The sequence below is a fragment of the Canis lupus genome, chromosome 3 (assembly GCF_048164855.1).
Source record: "Canis lupus baileyi chromosome 3, mCanLup2.hap1, whole genome shotgun sequence".
Classification (NCBI taxonomy): domain Eukaryota; kingdom Metazoa; phylum Chordata; class Mammalia; order Carnivora; family Canidae; genus Canis; species Canis lupus.
In genome coordinates, this window is record NC_132840.1 from 11371626 (window position 1) to 11391476 (window position 19851).

General features: G+C 39.2%; 1 protein-coding gene across 1 annotated transcript in view; it reads left to right on the forward strand.

The window, feature by feature from the left end:
* Window positions 1–1153: 1153 nt before the first annotated feature.
* AP1G1 (adaptor related protein complex 1 subunit gamma 1) overlaps window positions 1154–19851 on the forward strand; it is a 79587-nt gene continuing 60889 nt past the window's right edge. The window contains exon 1 of the mRNA XM_072817708.1: window positions 1154–1539. The gene's annotated coding sequence lies outside the window, so the exon portion shown is untranslated. The remainder of the gene's footprint in view (window positions 1540–19851) is intronic.

Sequence of the window (19851 nt, forward strand, 5' to 3'; positions counted from 1 at the left end):
TATGTGTGTACCTTTTCTAATTCAGGAGGTGGCACTGAACAGCAGAATCCCAATGTGGGAGGGGAGAAGGAGGGTCTTGCAGTAAGCAATAGTTTGTGACTCTCAATCTCCTTACTTGTGAAACTAAGTTCGTTATGCTTGTTTAGTCTGAGTCAAACAAGAATTGGTGGGAGGGTCAAATTAGATTACACAAGGAAGATGCTTTTATAAAAAATATGATATGAATATTTGATAATAAAAAAGTGATAATTACTACCATCACGCCCCCAGGGCTTTGTTTCCAGTCACTTTTTAAATCCTAGTAGTTAAGGAGTAAAACTGTACAGGCGGACCTCCTCAGTTCAATTTCTGGAAAATGTTTTGAAATCTCTGCATGAAAGGGCTTGTCGAAGGAAGAGAGTGCAACCTCCTGTCTCTGACAGGTCCTAAACTCCAGATTTATGGTTAGTCGGGTTCTTTTTGGCATCTAGCCAGGTGCTGTGCTTTATTCACTTCCAGGACAACTTTACTGCCAATCTACCTGAAGGATTTTAGTTTAGGTAAGTCACCTTTCCCTTCCGTGGGCTAAGATAATCAAGTTCACGTGGAACATACTTGTGTCAGGTGTTAGTAATTATTTTTCAAGCCAGGAACGGTCTGGGTAGACTCTCTCTGGCTCAGGTCCTTAGCTGATGGAGACACAGTGAGAAAAGCCCAGTCTGGAAGGGTTCTAACAACGATCACTAGTCCAAGTCCTTTGTGTTTACGTACGAGGAAGCTGAAGTCCCGAGAGATTCAATGACTTGTCCAATACAGGAGGTTGAGGGCTGGTACTGGGTCTGGAATCCATTCTTCTGTATCATCCTCTAGCTCTTTTTATAAGATACTTTGCAGAGATACCACACAAGTATGGAAGCCAATACCACGTGGGGCGTGTCCCTGAAGTTAGAAAGGTGAGGTCTGAAAACACCGGAGGCAGCAGTTTGGGCTATTTGTGTATTAAGTCCCCGCCCCCCACCTGCCTCGCCTCGCCCCGCCCACTTCCTCCGCGGTAGTCCCGCCCCCTTTCGGTGGCCCCCGCCGCTTCCTGGTAGCTCGGCCTGCTCCTCCCCCCGCCAGCGGAACCAATGTTCGGAGGCCTTCCAGGGTCAGCCGGATCTTTCTCGCTCAGACTCTTCGCAGCGGTGACTCGGCAGCAGCGTCTCTCGTCATCAGTGACCGCCCCGTACCTTGCTACGCTTTGCGTCGCTCTGCTAGGAGCAGTCACCTCCTCCTTGGCAAATAGTCCTCGGCGGGGTCCGAGTTCTTGGTTAATAGGAGAGGGGAGGTAGAAGAAGTTGCAGCTAGGGAACACGGAATCGACAAGGAGAGGGGGATAGAGACCCAAGTTTCTGCAGTACTGCGTGAAGTTAGTTAGAAACTCCCCGCTTCCTAAGAGGATCCTTCCGCCTGCAGTAGCGGTGGTGAGGCCGAGGGAGCCGCCATTTTGGATGTTCGGTTCCTGCTGCCACTGCTGCCGCCGCCCCCGGAGCTGCTGGTTTCATTCGAGGTTTCGGGCCGGTGAGTGTCACTCGCGGCGCTACGAACATATTGCTTCTTTTGCCCCGCGCCTGCTGGGAGCGCTCGGCCGGAAGCTTCCTGTCAACACCGGGGGTCCGGTCCTCGGCTTCAGGGGGCGAGAAGAGAGGACAGAGGCTGGCCCAGGAGGGGCGCGGAGTCCCAGGGGCTGCTCCGACTTCTTGAGGGCCGACCCGAGGCCTCGGACCCGGAGGCTCCCCGCGCGGCTGCGTTCGGAGTCGTGGCGCTGCCCGGCCGGTGCGGGCCTCCTCTGGACCCATCGACTTTCTCGGGCTTCGATCCTCTCTTGAGGGCTCGTTCAGGGAGCCCGGGGTTAGCGGGGCGGGTCCCACCCCCGCGTGTCGTCTCCGAGCTACGTATCAGCGTTCTCGTGTCTTGCACTCGGGTCAGGTCTTTCGTAGAACTCTCCAAAGGTCTTTCAGAGGCTCCGTTAGTCGCTGTCTGCCCCGCAGTGCCGGCCCCTCGGAACCGGACGTCGGCCTCGCCTCTCCCTAACCTTCCCACCAACTTCTTTCCCGATTTTCAGGGTCCCTCCCCAACTCCCGAACTCACCCGCGAGTCCCACTGCTTAGCCTTCTCGCAAAGCCCTGACCCTGCGGACGTCAGTTCCTACTAATTCTATCTTCTCGACTGTCTGGACGAGTCGGGACGATTGCTTCTGTTTCCTTGTTAGGGTTTGATGAAGGCGGTCCATCGGGCCGTTCGCTCGGAGCACACTTGAGCAGTTTTAAAGCTGATTGAATGGCTTTTGGGGAGGGGTAGGGAGAAGGCTGTCAGAGGTTTCTCTCATTTGTGAATTCTCTTCCTGTGCTGAACAGTTGGCTTTTTTTGGGGGGGGGGGGTGTGTTTATTGACACTTCTGTACTTGTCTTGGTGTTGTATGTCCCGGGGCAGGGAAATTGCCTGAGAAGGAAGGATCTTAATCCGACCTCCGTAGTAAGGGAAGTAACTTTTTTTTTTTTTTGGCTCCTGTCGCGATTAGTTAACAGAAGAGAGGACGGAAGATTTCTTTGTGATCTCAACTTGCAGGTGTTTCGTACGGCAGTGATCTTTGCTGATTCTTAAAAATACTTAGGTAGACCTCGTGTGTGGGATTTTTTTCTTTTTTGGGGGGGAGCTCGTTGAATTTTAAATGTTCGCTTCTACTGTTCCCCATAATACTTGTCAGACTATACCCTTAACCTTTTGGCTTAAAAATATAGGCTCTCCAGGTGTCCATAATCTCACCACTTTTATGCTGTTCTTAAAGTAAGTTTGCAGTGTAGCGTGCTTGAGTAAAAAGCATTTCACATTAATTCACGGATTATTTCCTACATTTTAAGTTAGGCGAGTGTGATCGAATCCCCTCTATTTCATCGCAGCCTGGGTTTTAAAATCTGCGAGAGACAAATAATTTAAGATTACAGTCTATAGGGACTGCTGAAATTTAAATTTGTAACTTGATGGACTCGATGTAGGGAGTGAAGAGGAAAATGAAAAAAAACATAACTTGAATCAAACCTTTTAATACTTCTAAGCCATGTCTAAGTGCATTGTTCTTATCAGGTAGATAAATTCCTGTACTGGTCATATGATGTTTCAATAGAAGACTGAATGTTTTCATTGTAAATAGTGTTCTTGTTGTTTTAAAGAGTCTTTTCAAAAGTATGTTAGTATTTGTGTATTTACTCTTGAGATAGGGAATTTCTCTTTTGGTTTGAAGGAACTGTCGAACCCCTGAACGTGTATAGGATACCTAACTCATTTACCAAGTATCCCCATGTAGTTATTGAAATGTTCATTTCTGAGCTATATATATTTTTTTCTGAGTTAAATTTTTTAAAAGGTTATTGGAAGAAATATCAGGTGTTACTCAACTCATTCATTTTGTATTATAATTATTGGTAGTTAAACGTTGTTCATTCTTAAGTGGTTTACATTCAATTGGAGAGTGTCCTTTTGCCTTACAAATTATAAGCAAAGTGCTGTTGATTGCACTGTTGATTAATCACATACTTGAATGTCTATTTTGTCTAAGGTGGTGGGATTATACTTGTAAGAAACATTATTGTTTAGGAAATCTCAATTCATTTTCTTCTGGGAGCAGTTGCTTGTTCCTTGTAGATTTGAGAGTTAATTTTATTTTTTTAGTGAACTCTACCTCCAACTTGGGGCTGGAACTCACAACCCTGAGATCACGACCTGAGCTGAAACCGAGAGTTGGATGCTCAACCAGCTGTGCTACCCAGGCACCCTCAAGTTTTTTGTGATTTATAAAAACTCTTTACATACTGAAAAAGTTGAATATTTTCCAAAAGACTATTTTTAATTAAAAAAAAAAAAAAGAATTAGGAAACTACATACCAAAACAGATTTTCAAAATGCTTAATCCTCTTACTTGCATTTGATGAGGATTTAAAACTTTTGTGTATAAAGCAGGACTTAACTAATAGAACTTTAAAACTCTTGGATTTAACTTCAGAGACTCTAAAAACTATTACTTTCCCTTTCTGTAAACTGCAACTACTTGTTTAGCTATTTTTGGTCTTTAAAATTAATTAATTCTCAGCCTTATGAATTGTTTAGAGTTCTTGATTTTGGCATTTTCATCTCTGTTATTTTTATTCAGTTTCTTTCATGCAGGATAAGATTTAACAATTATTTTTAAAACTAAGAGAACATATAGATTTGTCTAAGCTCTCATATTTCTTGGCTTCTAGGTTTTCAGAATTGTACCTTTTCAAAAAGTATTAGGATTTTCCCATTTGCTTTTTTTGTATAGAAAATTTTATATCCGTGAAGGCATTCATTTCTCTCTTGAAAATACATGTAAGTTTTTTTTCCCCCTTCACTGAAGGAGTAACACAAAATACTTAATTTTTTTTTTCAAAACACTTAATTTGGCATGAGTTTTGGTTACTACAATAATCTCTTTTCAAAGTTTGAAGAGTCCAGAAGTAAAAGAAACAACAACAAAACTTTACATTTGAGTCAGCATTAACTAACACTTTTTATGTGTAAAAAAGGACAAGGTTTAAGATAATATGGTTGACACGAGAAATGCTTTTTCACTAGGTACTTGGAGGTTTTGTTTTTTTGGCTTACTCACAATTGGAGAGAGAAGATAAGGGATAAATGTTGTCAATGAAAAATAGATTTCAAAGGAAAAAATCATAGTTTTTAAAAAGATGATGGAAACATATGTGACTTTTGTACTTTATAAATAAATGAAGACATTTTAAAGGCAAGTAGTTTTTACCTCCTTTCTCTGTTGATACAGTGCAGCAAAGTGTAACCTGATAGGTAGTTGCTTTGCTCACTCCAGCTTTCTTGTTGGAGCTGATTGTGATTATGTTTTACTGAGCATTGTAGGCTTTTCAGCTTGTTTGGCCTTGAGGTTAATGTTATGGACTTCTGGGAAGAGCAAACATTAGAATGACATGATCTTAGATCTTTGAGGCTGTAAAATCTTTGCACTCCCCTTTTCTTATAAATCTTTGAGTTAAAAATGAGACCGACAAAATAGATGATGTACACTATTGGGTTAAAAGAGCTAGCTTTAGTAAATGATCATATAGTTGTACAACCCAAAAGGAATTCTATTAGTATTTTTACAGCTCATTTTAGTGAAGCTATTTACTAAACCTCACTATTGGGAAATTATTCTGTTTTAAGCTGAAGAAAAGGGAAGTAATTTTTAAAAATTCCTTTTTAAAGTCTGCACAAAGGATTTGGTGTCCTTCCCACTTTTTGAAATTTTTGAAAACACGATCCTTTTAAAATATGCTGAAAATATTGGTTTGAGATGAATAGAGAAACTAAGTGACAATAAAGTTTTTGTAGAAACTAGGTTTTGGGTATGATTTATTGAAGGTAAGCTGTTGTGAGAAGAGCTTTTTTTTCCCAGATAGTACACTGGATATGTGATTTTTTTTATTTTTTATTTTTAAAGATTCTATTTATTCATGACAGAGAGAGAGAGACAGACAGACAGACAGACACAGGCAGAGGGAGAAGCAGGCTCCATGCAAGAAGCCTGATGTGGGACTTGATCCCAGGTCTCCAGGATCGTACTCCGGGATGAAGGCAGCGCCAAACTGCTGGGCCATCGGGGCTGCTGGTTTTTAAACGTGTGTTTGTTTCTACCAGTGGAAGTTGAGCTTTTTATTTTCTTTAGAAACATCCCATGGCAAAAGCAGAATAAATGTGTTGAATATTTAAGAAAGCGGAATAAGGAAGTAGCTTACTAGCTTTTAGTTGTTATTTTTATTTACATACACTGAAATTTATTTATTTAAAAAAATTTTAAAGTAAGCTTTCCACCCAGTGTAGGGCTTGAACTCAACAACCTCAAGATCAAGAATCACATGCTCTGTGGAGCCAGCCAGGCGCCTCTATGCACACTAAACTTTTTACTGTTTTTCCAATACTTCATGTTCTTTCATTTTCTTTGTACCTGTTCTGCCTATACCTGGAATGCTTTTCTTTTTTCCCTTCTACCTAGTGAACATGTTCTTCCTTCCTCTTCACCCCCAGGCAAAGGGGTGTACCATTTTCTTTAAAGTACTTGAATTGTCTACTTTTCCTTGAACTTTCAGAGGATAAAGACTATTTCATTTTGACATCCGTAGTACATAGCACAGTGCCTGGCCCTTATCTACTCCATGGAATAGATGATATGAATGAAAATAATATGGGGAAAATATTCAGGTACTCAGGTATATGATAATTGGTTGGTACCAGAGCCAATAGCAGTCAGGATCTTGAGCTATGACAAGCTACTGCAAGTCATTTACTTGTGAAGTGCAGAGTTGATGTCAGGGAAGTTTATTTTCAGATTTAGAAAACATAAAACTTTGTGTCTTTGTCCTTGGAAATATTATAGATGTTTAACTTTGAAATTGGCATCATTCTTTTTTCTCTTTGTGATTTACTCGGACTCTTTGTTTTGCAAAAGTTTCAAGTGGCAGCAAAGAAATTAAAAAAAAAAATCACTCTTTTCCCTATCCCTTTCTTTTGAATATCTAATTCATTATGGTAAAGAAACTGATAGTAAGTTGAGAACTTCAGTCTCCCCCCCCCCCCCCCCCCCCCCGTGAATGAAAATTGGTTGATACAGTTCAATGATTTGTTATTTTCTCTCCTCCTGTTTGAATTATAAACTTTTATATAGTGCTAAAAAATCTAAAAACATTTAGAGCTATTAATTTCTCTCAATCTCTTCATTGTTACTTCCTAGCCATTTTACCAGGTTATGGGTATACTTCAGTGTTTCTCTCCCATGTTTGGTCAAGTGTTGTATATAGTAACACAAATATGCACATACATAAGGGAGATCATACTTCTTATTTTACTTTGTAACAAGCTTTTATTTATTTTTATTTATTTTTAAATATTTTATTTATTTGAGAGAGCATGAGAGGTGTTGAGGGGCAGAGGGAGAAGGAGAAGGCGGCTCCCGGCTGAGCAGGGAGATGAACTTGGGGCTCGATCCCAGGATGAGCCAAAGGCAGATGCTTAACCAACAGAGCCACCCAGGCGCCTCTGTAATAAGCTTTTCTTAACACATCCTGGTCAGTAAATATAATTAGATCTTGTTTTTTAAACATCTCTATTATGTCTCAGCATGGATGTGTACTATATGTAATTTATTCAGTTCCTTTTTTTTTTTTTTAAAGATTTATTTATTTTTAGAGAGGAGGTATGGGGAGTGGGGTAGGGGGAGGAAAGACAGAAGACAGAATTCTCAAGCAAACTCCTAGATGAGTGTGGAGCCCAATGTGGGACTTGATCCCAGGACCCTGGGATCATGATCTGCACTGAAAAGGATTCTGAGACTTAACTGACTGAGCCCCCCAGGGGCTCCTATTCAGTTACTTTCTTATGAACATTTAGATTGTTTTAAGATTTTGTTAATATAAACAGTGATACAGTAAACATCCTTGTACATGTTACCTTATTTGCTGCTTTTTAATTTCTACATATTAGATTCTCCAAAGTGGGTGGGATTTCTGGGTTAAAGGAAATATACTTGAAATTTTTTTTTTTAAAGATTTTATTTTATTTTTATTTTTAAGACCAAGAGAGAGAAGCAGAGACATAGGCTGAGGGAGAAGCAGGCTCCATGTGGGGAGCCTGATGCGGGACTCGATCCCAGGGCTCCAGGATAATGCCCTGAGCTGAAGGCAGATGCTGACCCACTCAGGTGTCCCTGAAATGTTTTTTTTTTTTTTCCCTGAAATGTTTTTATTGCCATATTATTCTTTAAGTAGGTTGTCACCTACTTTAAGTAGTGTCCACCTCCACTAATAGTGGGTTTTCTGTATCATCATATCATTAGATGTAAATAATTTTTAGTGGTCTGCTAGATGATGAATCCTCTTTCAGTTTGTCTTAATTTTCCTGGCCATTATTGGAGCTAGCCTTTTTTATTGTGGTTTTTGCTGTTTGGATTTCCTTTATTGAAAATCTTCTGTTCGGGATCCCTGGGTGGCGCAGCGGTTTGGTGCCTGCCTTTGGCCCAGGGCGCGATTCTGGAGACCCGGGATCGAATCCCACGTCGGGCTCCCGGTGCATGGAGCCTGCTTCTCCCTCTGCCTGTGTCTCTGCCTCTTTCTCTTTCTCTCTCTGTGACTATCATAAATAAATAAAAATTAAAAAAAAAAAAAAGAAAATCTTCTGTTCATGTCCTTAGTTCATTTTTCTTTTACGTGGTTTGTCTCCTTTATCTTCTAGGAACACCTTTTGGTATATTCTTTGTTGTATGACACCTGTATTTATTCATCTGAAATTAACTTTTATATGATAAAAAGCAGTGGGTCTTTTATGGTTTTGCTTTGTAGAGAGAGCCAGCTACATGAGGATTAAACAAATCTTCCTTTCCTCAGTGAATTAAAGGCCGTCTTTTAAAAACAATATTTATCTGAGAGATAGAGATAGCATATACAGAAAGAGGGGTAGCAGGAGAGGCACAAGCAGACTTCCCACTGAGCAGGGAGCTTGATGTGGGGGCTTGACCCCAGGATCTTGAGATGATGACCTGAGCCAAAGGCAGATGCTTAATTGACTGAGCCAATGAGGTGCCCCAATTAAATGCCATCTTATATGTTGTTTCCATATATGTTTGCTCCATTTCTGGTTCTTTTTTTCTCTGTACTATTATTTTACTTTTTTGAGTGTGATAACTTTGTAAAAAGTTGCACTCTGTTAAGAAAAGCTCCTATCACTGCCATTTTTCATTTTCTTGACGGTCTTAAACATTCATTTTTATATCTATTGATTGAAAATAATTCTTTTTTTTTTTTAAATTTATTCATGAGAGGCACACAGAGAGAGAGAGAGAGGCAGAGACACAGGCAGAGAGAGAAGCAGGCTCCATGCAGTGAGCCCGACGTGGGACTCAATCCCGGGTCTCGAGGATCACACCCTGGGCCAAAGGTGGTGTTAAACTGCTGAGCCTGCTGAGCCACCTGAGCTGCCTGATTGAAAATAATTCTATTGGGTTCAGAAAACCTCAGAAAAAGCCCACTGTTTGGAATTGCACTACATTCATATATTAATTTTGAGAGGCCTGATATTTTTAATTATCTTAATTTTTCCTTATGATTAATTTCCATTTATTCAGGTCCTTTTTCAGTTTTAAGTCCTTCAATAAAAGTTTCATAAATTTAATAGTTTTCATGTAATTCTTAGGCCTTCCTAGGTATTTTATAGTTTTTGATACTATTGTAAATGGGACTTTTCCTCCTCTATTTCTTCTTTCTTTTCAAGATTTTACTTATGCATAAGAGACACACAGAGAGGCAGAGGGAGAAGCAGGCTCCTCTTGGGGACCCTAATGTGGGACTCAATCCCAGGACTCCGAGATCACACCCTGAGCTGAAGGCAGCCGTTCAGCCACTGAGCCCCACCCAGGTGCCCCTATTTCTTCTTTCTTTTTTCTTTCTTCTTAATTTCTTTCTTTCTCTTTTTCCCTCTCTCCCTCAGCTCCTCACTTCCCCTCTTTCTCCCTCCCTCTCTCTCTCTTCTTTCGGAGAGAATCTTATGCAGACTCCTGCCCAGTGTGGAGCCCAACATGGGGCTTGACCTCACAACCCCGAGATCATGAGCTGATCTGAAATCAAGAGTTCGATGCTTAATGGACTGAGACCTGTGGCCCTTCCTCCTCTATTTCTAACTGATGTCAGAAACGTGGGTTAAAAATGGATCTTTAGGGATGCCTGGGTGGCTCAGCAGTTGAGCATCTGCCTTTGGCTCAGGGTGTGATCCTGGAGTCTTGGGATCGAGTCCCACATCAGGCTCTCTGCAGGGAGCCTGCTTCTCCCTCTGCCTATGTCTCTGCCTCTCTCTGTGTGTCTCTCATGAATAAATAAATAAAATTAAATTAAAAAAAATGGATCTTTAATTTTGGACCTGATCCCCCTCCCTTCCTTTCTTGGTATCCAGAACTAACATAACTTGGATTTATGAAGAATATGCTAGGGAAACTTTATTATCTTAATATGAAATCATTTTCTTGTAACTTTCTAATAAACTTTCTAATGTCATCCTGGAGAAAATGCCATTAGGTAAAAGTGTCCTTTCAGGATGAATGCTGTCTTGTTATTTGGAAAGTTCATAGTTTTCCTTTCTAATCCATTATTGATTTATATTACCTTTTTTGAATTTTTAAATCAAGATTTATTGCTCAAATAAATGTTTGCTACTTAAAAGGTAGCAGAAAATATATAGAACTTTAAAAGGCATCTGTATTTATACAAGGCACAGATAGTCTATCTCCCTTAACATTTATTTGTTATATCCTTTGGGGCATAGCTTTAAAAACAAAATTTTTGTTTTGAAAATTTTGTTACAATTGTTCATAATTGTGGGCTCCTTAGGACGTTTTTGCTAATAGTATTAGGGATGAGAGTGGAATATTGCTTTTTATTAGTGTCAAATTAGATACTGATTGTGTTTATCCTTGTTTATTTGGCATTTTTAAAAAAAATTATTTAGATTGCACACACGTGAGAGGAGGAGGAGCGGAGGGAGAGGGAGAGAGAGAATTCTCAAGTAAACTCCCTGCTGAGTGTGGAGCCTGATGTAAAGTGTGATCCCAGGACCCTGAGATCATGACGTGAACTGAAATTAAGAGTCAGCCACCTAACCGACTGGTGAACTGAAATTAAGAGTCAGCCACCTAACCGACTGAACCACTCAGGCACCCCTTATTTGGCCTTTATATTCTGCATCTTTATGCCATTGAACTGTTCAGAAGGCATATTTGCATTTATATACATCTGTTTTTGTTTTTTTTTTTTTTTTAATTCTCAGTTTCAGTGAATTTTGGTTATGGATACTTTTAAAAGAAGATTCTTGTAATTACCCTCGCATTTTAGGGAGAATTGAGCTTAAGACTTCTTAGAAGAATGCCAGCTGGCTGCCTAGACAGGGTGTGGTGGTATCTTGATGTGGTCACACATTTCACAGCCTGTTGCTTAGCCTTGGAGATGGAAAAATTCCATTTTAGTATTACATCTAGGGATGATTTAGCCTAATCAAACTCACTGATGTGTGAACTAGAATAACAGTGTTGTAATTTCCAAGGGGCTATGCTTTTCTTCTGAATTACCTGTCTGATTTCCAGGTCACCTCTTTCCTTGTGTGGAGGAATTTGGGAGACAAGATACTTGGGAAGACAATTGATAATGACAAAGTTGGATTATGAGCCTGAAGCCACAGCATATAAAGTTGAATGGTCTTGAATGATTCATTTCTGTAGGCCCTGATGAAAGAACTATCCCTGTTCCACAATGGTGTTTACCTCTGCAGTGACCAAAATACTTATCCTCCGATTTAATCTCTCTTTTTCAAACAGTGATGTATTAACAGCACTCTCCCTTTTTCTTCACTCTGTAGAACATTTCCCTTCTCTAAGCACATTTCTTCATACAGGGAAGATACATGTGTACTGCCCCCCTCCCCCCAAAAAAAGAAAAAAATCCACAAAGACGGTGAAAAGAACCTAAGTCAGATTAATGACAGCTGGTATCTATAAGATATATTGGAAAGTAAAGGTCTGATCAAAGCTTTTAATACTGTGGGTCAGTTTGGTGTAAGCTTTACTCTTTCGGTTTTAGTGTTTTGTAAGTTGTAAATGCATTAAAGCAATTCAGATACATGGAATAAAAATCTGAAATAGGGCTTCTGTATGGAGCATAATCTAAAAAATATGGCCATGTGGAGAGGGGAGCCTGGGTGGCTCAGTCGGTTAAGCCTCTGACTCTTGATTTTGGCTCAGGTCATGGTCTCAAGAGTCGTGCTATCAAGCCCTGCGCCCTGCACCTGGCTTTGTGCTCAGCTGGGAGTCTGTTTGTCCCTCTCCTTTCCTCTATATGAACAAATAAGATCTTTTACAAAATAAAGGCACTGCTGTTATTAATTTGAAAAAAAAAAATGGCCTTGTGGAGAATGTGGGTGAGAGAGTGCAGTAACTTCTTTTGGAGGGTTTGCCTAGTGTTAACTTACGTCCCTTGAGTGTTCTTAGCCATACTTACATCTGTGACTGGATGTTAGACAGTAATCACTGGCAAAGTTAATTGAAATCTAGTTTCTTGAATCTCATTGTTTAGCAAGAAACACTTCAAGTATAGATTTTGTGATAGAAAAGGAGGAAATTTTAATATTGAGAAATTGCTTTTAATTTAGGGTTTCTTTTTAGATTAGATCTCACATAGCTTCAGGTTTAGGGGAGGAAGGACATCATACAGCAAGAGCCCCAGCTTTTTGGTTATATGTTCTTAACTGGGCTGTCAGTGGTTCAGAGCTCACATCCAGGTAGTATGAGCTCAATAGTAGAAAGTTAACTGAGCAGGGTAGAATCTAGGACTGGATTGAGGCCTGATGCCTTTCCCATGGCCGTTGGTAAGTAGCCAGTGCGCCTTTACTTTGTTTGCTTTGGAAAGGACAAGGGTATTTTATCTAAAACTCTTCTAGCATTTAGAATTCAGTTAAATACAGTATTTATCAAGTTCCTAGCCTTACATAAGGGGAATACAAGAGTAATAAGACTAACAAGGATCTGGCCTTTAGGAGCTTATATTTGAGTGGGAAAAATACACATTTCTAAGAAAAAAAAAAAAAGGTAATTCATGGCCTGAGATTAGTACTGCAGTATGAGGAAAATCTTTATCAAAGAGATTGGTGTGGTACCTGGGTGGCTCAGTAGGTTGGGTGTTTGCCTTTGGCTCAGGTCATGATCCCAGAGTCCTGGTATCAGCCCTACATTGGGCTCCCTGCTCTATGCGGAGCCTGCTTCTTCTCCTCCCTTTTCCTCTGCTGCTCCCCTGCTTGTGCTCTTCTGCTGTCTCTCTCTCTCTCTCTCAAATAAATAAAAACTTTCAAAAGAGTTGGACACAACCAACTGACCCACTCAGGTACCACACACATCTCTTTAACTGATCAGGATTATTTATCAGATAACCATTGATGAAATAAATACACTTATCCATAATCTCTGTATCTTAACAAGTCAAAATTTTAATTGTTCTGTATTCCTTTTCCATCCTTGCCCTAGTAAGTATTTTGGGACAAAAAAGGATGTCTTCTTTTTATGAAGTGTACAAGCCATGTAAATATAAAACAGAGGGGGCAGGCAGCCCTGGTGGCGCAGCAGTTTAGCGCTGCCTGCAGCCCAGGGTGTGATCCTGGAGACCCGGGATCGAGTCCCACATCGGGCTCCTTCCGTGGAGCCTGCTTCTCCCTCTGCCTGTCTCTGCCTCTGTGTGTGTGTGTGTGTCTCTCATGAATAAATAAAATATTTAAAAAATAAATAAATAAACCAAGAGCTTTAAAAAAAAATAAAACAGGGACACTTAGGGATTGAATAAAACTATTGAAATGCTGAATGTGAATAAATATAAAAGGAGAAATGGACAGAACCACAATTGTAGTAGTAGGCTTTATTTTTTTAATTAAAAAATTTTTTAAAAAAAGATTTGCTTATTTGACAGAGGAGAGAGCACGACAGGGCCCAGGGGGGCAGAGGGAGAGGGAGAAGCAGACTCCCCACTGAGCAGGGAGCCCCGTGCGAGGCTCGATCCCAGGACCTGAGATTGTGACCTGAGCTGAAGGCAGACGCTTAACTGACTGAGCCACCAAGGAACCCTTATTTATTTATTTTTTTTTTGAAGATTTTATTTATTTAATTAAGAGGGCTTGGGAGAGTGTGCGAGCGGGGGTGGGGCAGAGGGAGAGGGAGAAGCGGGCTCCCCATTGAGCAGGGAGCTGGACGTAGGGCTTGATCCCAGGACCTTAGGACCATGACCAGGGCTGAAGGCAGATGCTTAACTGACTGAGCCACTTAGGCATCCCTATAGTGGTAGACTTGAACATATCTTTCTCAGACTTGGATGGGTCAGGTAATTAATAAGAGCAAACAGTTTCTGAACTATGTAATTTTTAGAAATTGGTTGTTCCATAAGTACAGTTTTTGTTTTCATGTAATTGTCATTTTAATTTTTAAAAACCGCCTTATTGAGGTATGCACAGTATTTATAAAATGCCTATAATTGGATTGTAAATGCATTATGGATTGGATTATAAATTATATATAATATATACATAAATGCAGGAATGCACAAAATGTATGTAGTTTGATGTTAGGGTACAATTTTATATTCAGGGTTTTCTATCCTTTGCATTAAATGTTAAATGTTGATGTTCTGGAACCATTTCTTGGTAATCAGGGTCTTATAAAAACTAATTATGGTACTCTTTGTTGTTTAAAACTCTTAAGATTTTAGGGAGTGTCAAATGCTTTTTGCTAGTACACTAAATAAGCTCAGGTTACTATGCTCTGTGTGTGTATTTAAGATAAAGACTTTAATTTTGGATTTGTAAAAAAAAAATTATAATTTAAGATTATGGAACTCAAAGGTAGAGATTATCAGTGATTTGATTGTTTTCTTTTTGATTAATCATTTAAACATTTTTATAAAATAAAAATCTATGATTTAAAGGGCACAAACTTTTAAAAATTGTGGTAGGAATACAAGTAGATTTCTACTCTTGACAAATTTTTAGTTGCACGATACAGTACTGTTGTCTCTAGGGTCAGTGTTGTATATCAAATCTGTAGAATATATTAATCTTGCTGGTATGTTGTTTGTATACTTGTTTCTGCTATATATGGGTTTTGTTTGCTTTGTTAATTCTGTTTCTTATTGTTAGATGACATTTTGATGACTGTCAGTGTTCTTCCCTAAAACAGCCTGTCTCCTCGTCCCCACCCTCCGTTATTTCCCCTCCAGTTTTTTAATTTGTAAATTAGAGTCTGCAGGGCAGCCCAGGTGGCTCAGCATTTTGGTGCCGCCTTCTGCTCAGGGCGTGATCCTGGAAACCTAGGATTGAGTCCCTCCCTGCGTGGAGCCTGCTTCTCCCTCTGCCTCTTTCTCTCTGTGTGTCTCTCATGAGTAGATAATAAAATCTTAAAAAAAAAAAAAAAAAATAGAGCCTGCAAATAGAGTAAAGTAGATGTTTTAGTATGTTGATGTGATGCTCTCTGTAATGCTTCATGAAGTTTATAAAAATATGTTTTGGATTCTCAGCTATGTCCTGTTTAGCTGAGTCATCAGTATACACCATATTCATGCCTTATTTTTTTTTAAAAGGATAGTTGTTACTAATAATAGATATTTAAGCTGTTGTATTTTTTTTTTTAAGATTTTATTTATTTATTTGACAGAGCACAAGCAGGGGGAGTGGGAGAGGGAGAAGCAGGCTCCCTGAGGAGCAGGGAGCCTGATGTGGGTCTCTATTCCAGGACCCTGGGATCATGACCTGAGTTGAAGGTAGATGCTTAACTGACTGAGCCACCCAAGTGCCCCTAAAAGGTTGTATTTTAAGGAATCTTACAGGTTTTGAGTATTTTGAAAGGCAAGTAAAAACTCTTAAAAAGTAAAGAAATCCTCAACATTGTAATAAGAGCAAGTAGGTTTTGTTTTCCAGATTATGTATGTGGTCTATGGCATTCACTTACATATATAAGATATGTTTGAATTTAATTTTTAATATGAAACACTTCACACATAAAGTATATGGAGAGAATAATGATATATACTCAATTTACCCACAACCTAGTGTCAGAAATAAAGCATCACCAATATGGTTGAAGCCTACTGTGTAGTACTCTGTTCTTCATCATATTCCCCTCTCCCCAATGTGCCTCTGTGTTGATCTTTGTATTTCACATGGATGTTCTTATTCTCTTCATGCATTTTTGTATCTCTAAAGAACGATTCTTTTTTTTTTTTTAATTTTTATTTATTTATGATAGTCACAGAGAGAGAGAGAGAGAGAGAGAGAGAGAGAGGCAGAGACACAGGCAGAGGGAGAAGCAGGCTCCATGCACCGGGAGCCTGACGTGGGATTCGATCTAGGGTCTCCAGGATCGCGCCCTGGGCCAAAGGCAGGCGCCAAACCTCTGCGCCACCCAGGGATCCCAAGAACGATTCTTTTACACATATTAAACCTTGATGAAATACAAGTACTGTATTTTCCTGTAACTTACTTTTGCTCAAGATTAATTTATTCAAGGATAGCCAGCAATTATGGCCAATATTTGTTTAGTGGATTCTATGTGTGTAGCACTGTGCTATAAGAATTTTACATGTATTCTCATTTAATTCTGGTAGCAATCCTTTGAGGTAGGTACTCTCCCCATTTTACAGATGAGGAAATTGAAGCTCTGGGATGTTAAAGTCATTTGCTCAGGACACACAGCTGATAAGTGGTAGAGCTGAGATTCAAACTCAGGTAATTTTACTCCAGGGTCATCATTTTAAACAACGATTAGGGTCATTGGATAAGGGTAAGGCTCTACAATCCTTTAACTCAGTTTCTGAAATTAAACAAAAACAAAAACCCAGGCGTTCTTCAGAATTCTTTTGGTGTTAAAAATCTGTCGTGACTAAACATGAGGCTGTAGTATTTATTTTTCTCATTTGGTGTGAATGTTCATATATGTTGTTGCAGAAAGAGTGTTTGATAATGGAACTGTTGCCTCAGACATTATGACCTACAATATGCACTGCATTACCTTTCTAAAATTCAGAAAATTCTGAGTTATGTTTTTAAGGATTTTGGATGAGAAATTGTGGACTAGCACTACACTACACATCTCTTCCTATGTGGGATTTTGGAGTTGTTGGGCTGATCCAGAAGGCACTTAATTTTGCAAAAGAAAAAATTTCTAAATATATTGAATTAGTTTGGTCATGACACACACTTTTCAACCTTGTGGACACATGTGCTTGTGAGAACTGTGCTAGCCTGATGAAAAAGTGTGTGCAGTGTCGGGCAGTAGTTGAACGAAGAGTGCTTTCATTATGTGTTGTGGAGGAAAAAGTTCAGAAGATGCCACTGATGACATCTCAAGTGGAAATATTCCAATGTTCCAAAAGGACAAGGATAATACCAATGTCAATGCTGATGTGCAAAAGTTGCAACAGCAGTTACAGGACATTAAAGAGCAGACCATGTGCTCTTTAATGTTTTTTGTTTTTTAATGCTGGCAAATATGACAGTATAAGAACTTGTGGGAGTTAAAAATGGAAAAGTGAATAGCAAATAAAACAGGAAATCACAGTTTTAAATGAAGTTTTTGCCTTCAGTAAATAATAAGTGGGTTTCTGTCATGGTCACTTTCCTTTTTAATTGGGCAATTCTGCTTGTGTGTTCATTTCTGCAGGTAACTAGGTGAATCATGTCTTTTTATTTTTAGTATTAGCTAGAGATACCACCGCCTTTGCTCCCATCAGCTGCTCCCTTGAGTGACTGTCCAGATGTCCACTGTGGCATCAGTCCCCCTCCCCCACATTCACCCTAGAGAGTCACTCCATCTCTTATACTGGAAATGACAAAATGGTGCCCTTAGACATGTTTATTTGCCCCACACATTATTTTGGAAAACTGAAACCGGGAGATAAAAGTACGGACTTTTCCTTGGAAAATGGGATGAATGGAGAGCAGTAGGCCCTCCACTCCTGCGTGGTGACAATTTCCTGTGATGGGGGGTGCTCAGCAGTGAGCCTTAGTTTACCTATAAATAAAATGTTCTGTCATTGGTCAACAAAGGAAGTTTTTGCTACTTTTTTATAATGCTGGAATTGTAAAAATCTGTTTTCCTTCCTAGAATTTTGAGTTCTTAAGGGTAGGGATCATGACTTTGGCGGTTGCCAGCATTTATTGAAATGCTTGACATAGAGAAGGCTTAGCAAATATTTGTTGAATGAGTGGTTGGCAACTTTTTGGTGTGTTTCCCTTTTATTTAGGTCATCTATGGAATAGTGTGATGAATTGAACTGAATAAGGAGGAAAAAAAGAGATGCATGAAGCTCACTTCCATATTTTTTTACATTCTTCCTCTTCCCTTTGAAATGGATATAAATGATGCTTATGTTGGTATCATTTATGATACTGTCTTCTCTGTTGGCTGTAGTTAGTTGACCCTGCACTGTTAAACCCTGAACTTGTTAAACTTTTTTTTCGTTTTCTTGATGAAAGACTTTGATTGTACTGCTTTCTGAATTCAAGATTCTTAAACCTTAGTGCTTTATTTATTTATTTACTTATTTAGCACAAGCAGAGGGATAGCAGAGGAAATGGGAGAAGCAGGCTTTGCTGATCAGGGAGCCCAGTTGTAGGGCTTGATCCCAGGACCCTGCGATCATGACTTGAACCAAAGGCAGATGCTTAACTGACTGAGCCACCCAGGTGCCCCTTAAGGCATATTTTAATTTTTATTTACTTTTATTTTTTAAAGATTTTATTTATTCATGAGAGACAGAGAGAGAGGCAGAGACACAGGCAGAGGGAGATGTGGGACTCCATCCCAGGACTCCAGGATAACGCCCTGAGTCAAAGGCAGATGCTCAACTGCTGAGCCACCCAGGCGTCCCTTAAGGCATATTTTTAAAAATTGGGTTTAACTGCTGTGTTTTGAGAGTTCCTTTTTATACTCTGGTTCCAAGTCCTTTGTTGGATATGCAATTTGCAAATATCCCAGTCTGTAGCTTATCTTTCCATTTTCTTAACAATGTTTTTCATAGCACCAAAGTTTGTAATTTTTATGAAGTCTAGTTGTATAATTTTTTCTTTTATGGGTATGACTTTGATATAATGACCAAAAACTCTGCACAACCCCAGGTCATGAAGATTTTCTCCTGTTATCTTCTAACAATTTTATAGTTGTATGTTTTACATTTTGAGCTATGCTCCATTTTGAGTTAATACTTGTATAAGGTGTGAGATTTAGGTTGAGGTTCAGGGTTTTTTGCATATGTATGATATGTATGTCCAGTTGTGATGTGCATTGTTTATAGTATCACCTAATTATCTTTTTAATGTTTGTGGTGATACCATTTTCATTACTGATACTAGTAATTAGTGTTGTTTATCTTTTATCATGTAACCAGAGGTTTATCAATTTAGTCTTCTCAAATAACTGACTTTTGCTTTCATTGACTTGACCTAATTTCTGTTTTTAATTTCATTGATTTCTATTTTTTTATTTCTTTTTTCTACTTCTCTTGGATTTTTCTTTTTCCAGTTTCTTAAATATAAGCTTAGATTGCATGAGATGTTTCCTCTCTTCTGACACAAGCATTTAATGTTCATTTCCCATTAAGCACTACTTTAGTGTGTACCACAAATTTTAATGTGTTTGTTTTTGTTCAGTTCTGTATACTTAAATGTTCCTTGATATCCTCTTTCACCAGTGGATTATTTGGGAATGTATTAATTTTCAAGTCCATAGAGAGTTTTCCGGTGAGCTTTCTGTTACTGATTTCTAGTTTAATTCTGTTAATGGTCAGAGATTATACTTTATATGATTTCTATTTAATTTATTAACTTTTTTTTTATGATCCAGAACGTGGTCTGTTTTGGTGAGTGTTCTGTATGCACCTGAGAAAAACGTATATTCTCCTGCTGCTAGTTGAGGTGTTCTATAAATATTGGTTAGATTCAATTGATGACGGCTTTCCGGTCTTTTAATATTCTTGCTGATACTCTAATTTTATCATTTACTTGGGCATGTTGAAGTCTATTTTTTTTTTTAAAGACTATTTATTCATGAGAGACACACAGAGAGAGGCAGAGACATAGGCAGAGGGAGAAGCAGGCTCCATGCAGGGAGACCAATGTGGGACTCCATCCTGGGACTCCAGGATCACACTCTAGGCTGAAGGCAGATGCTTAACCTCTGAGCCACCCAGGCATCCCGAAGTCTTTTTTTTTTTTTGAAGTCTCTATAATTGGAAGTTTATTCTTCTT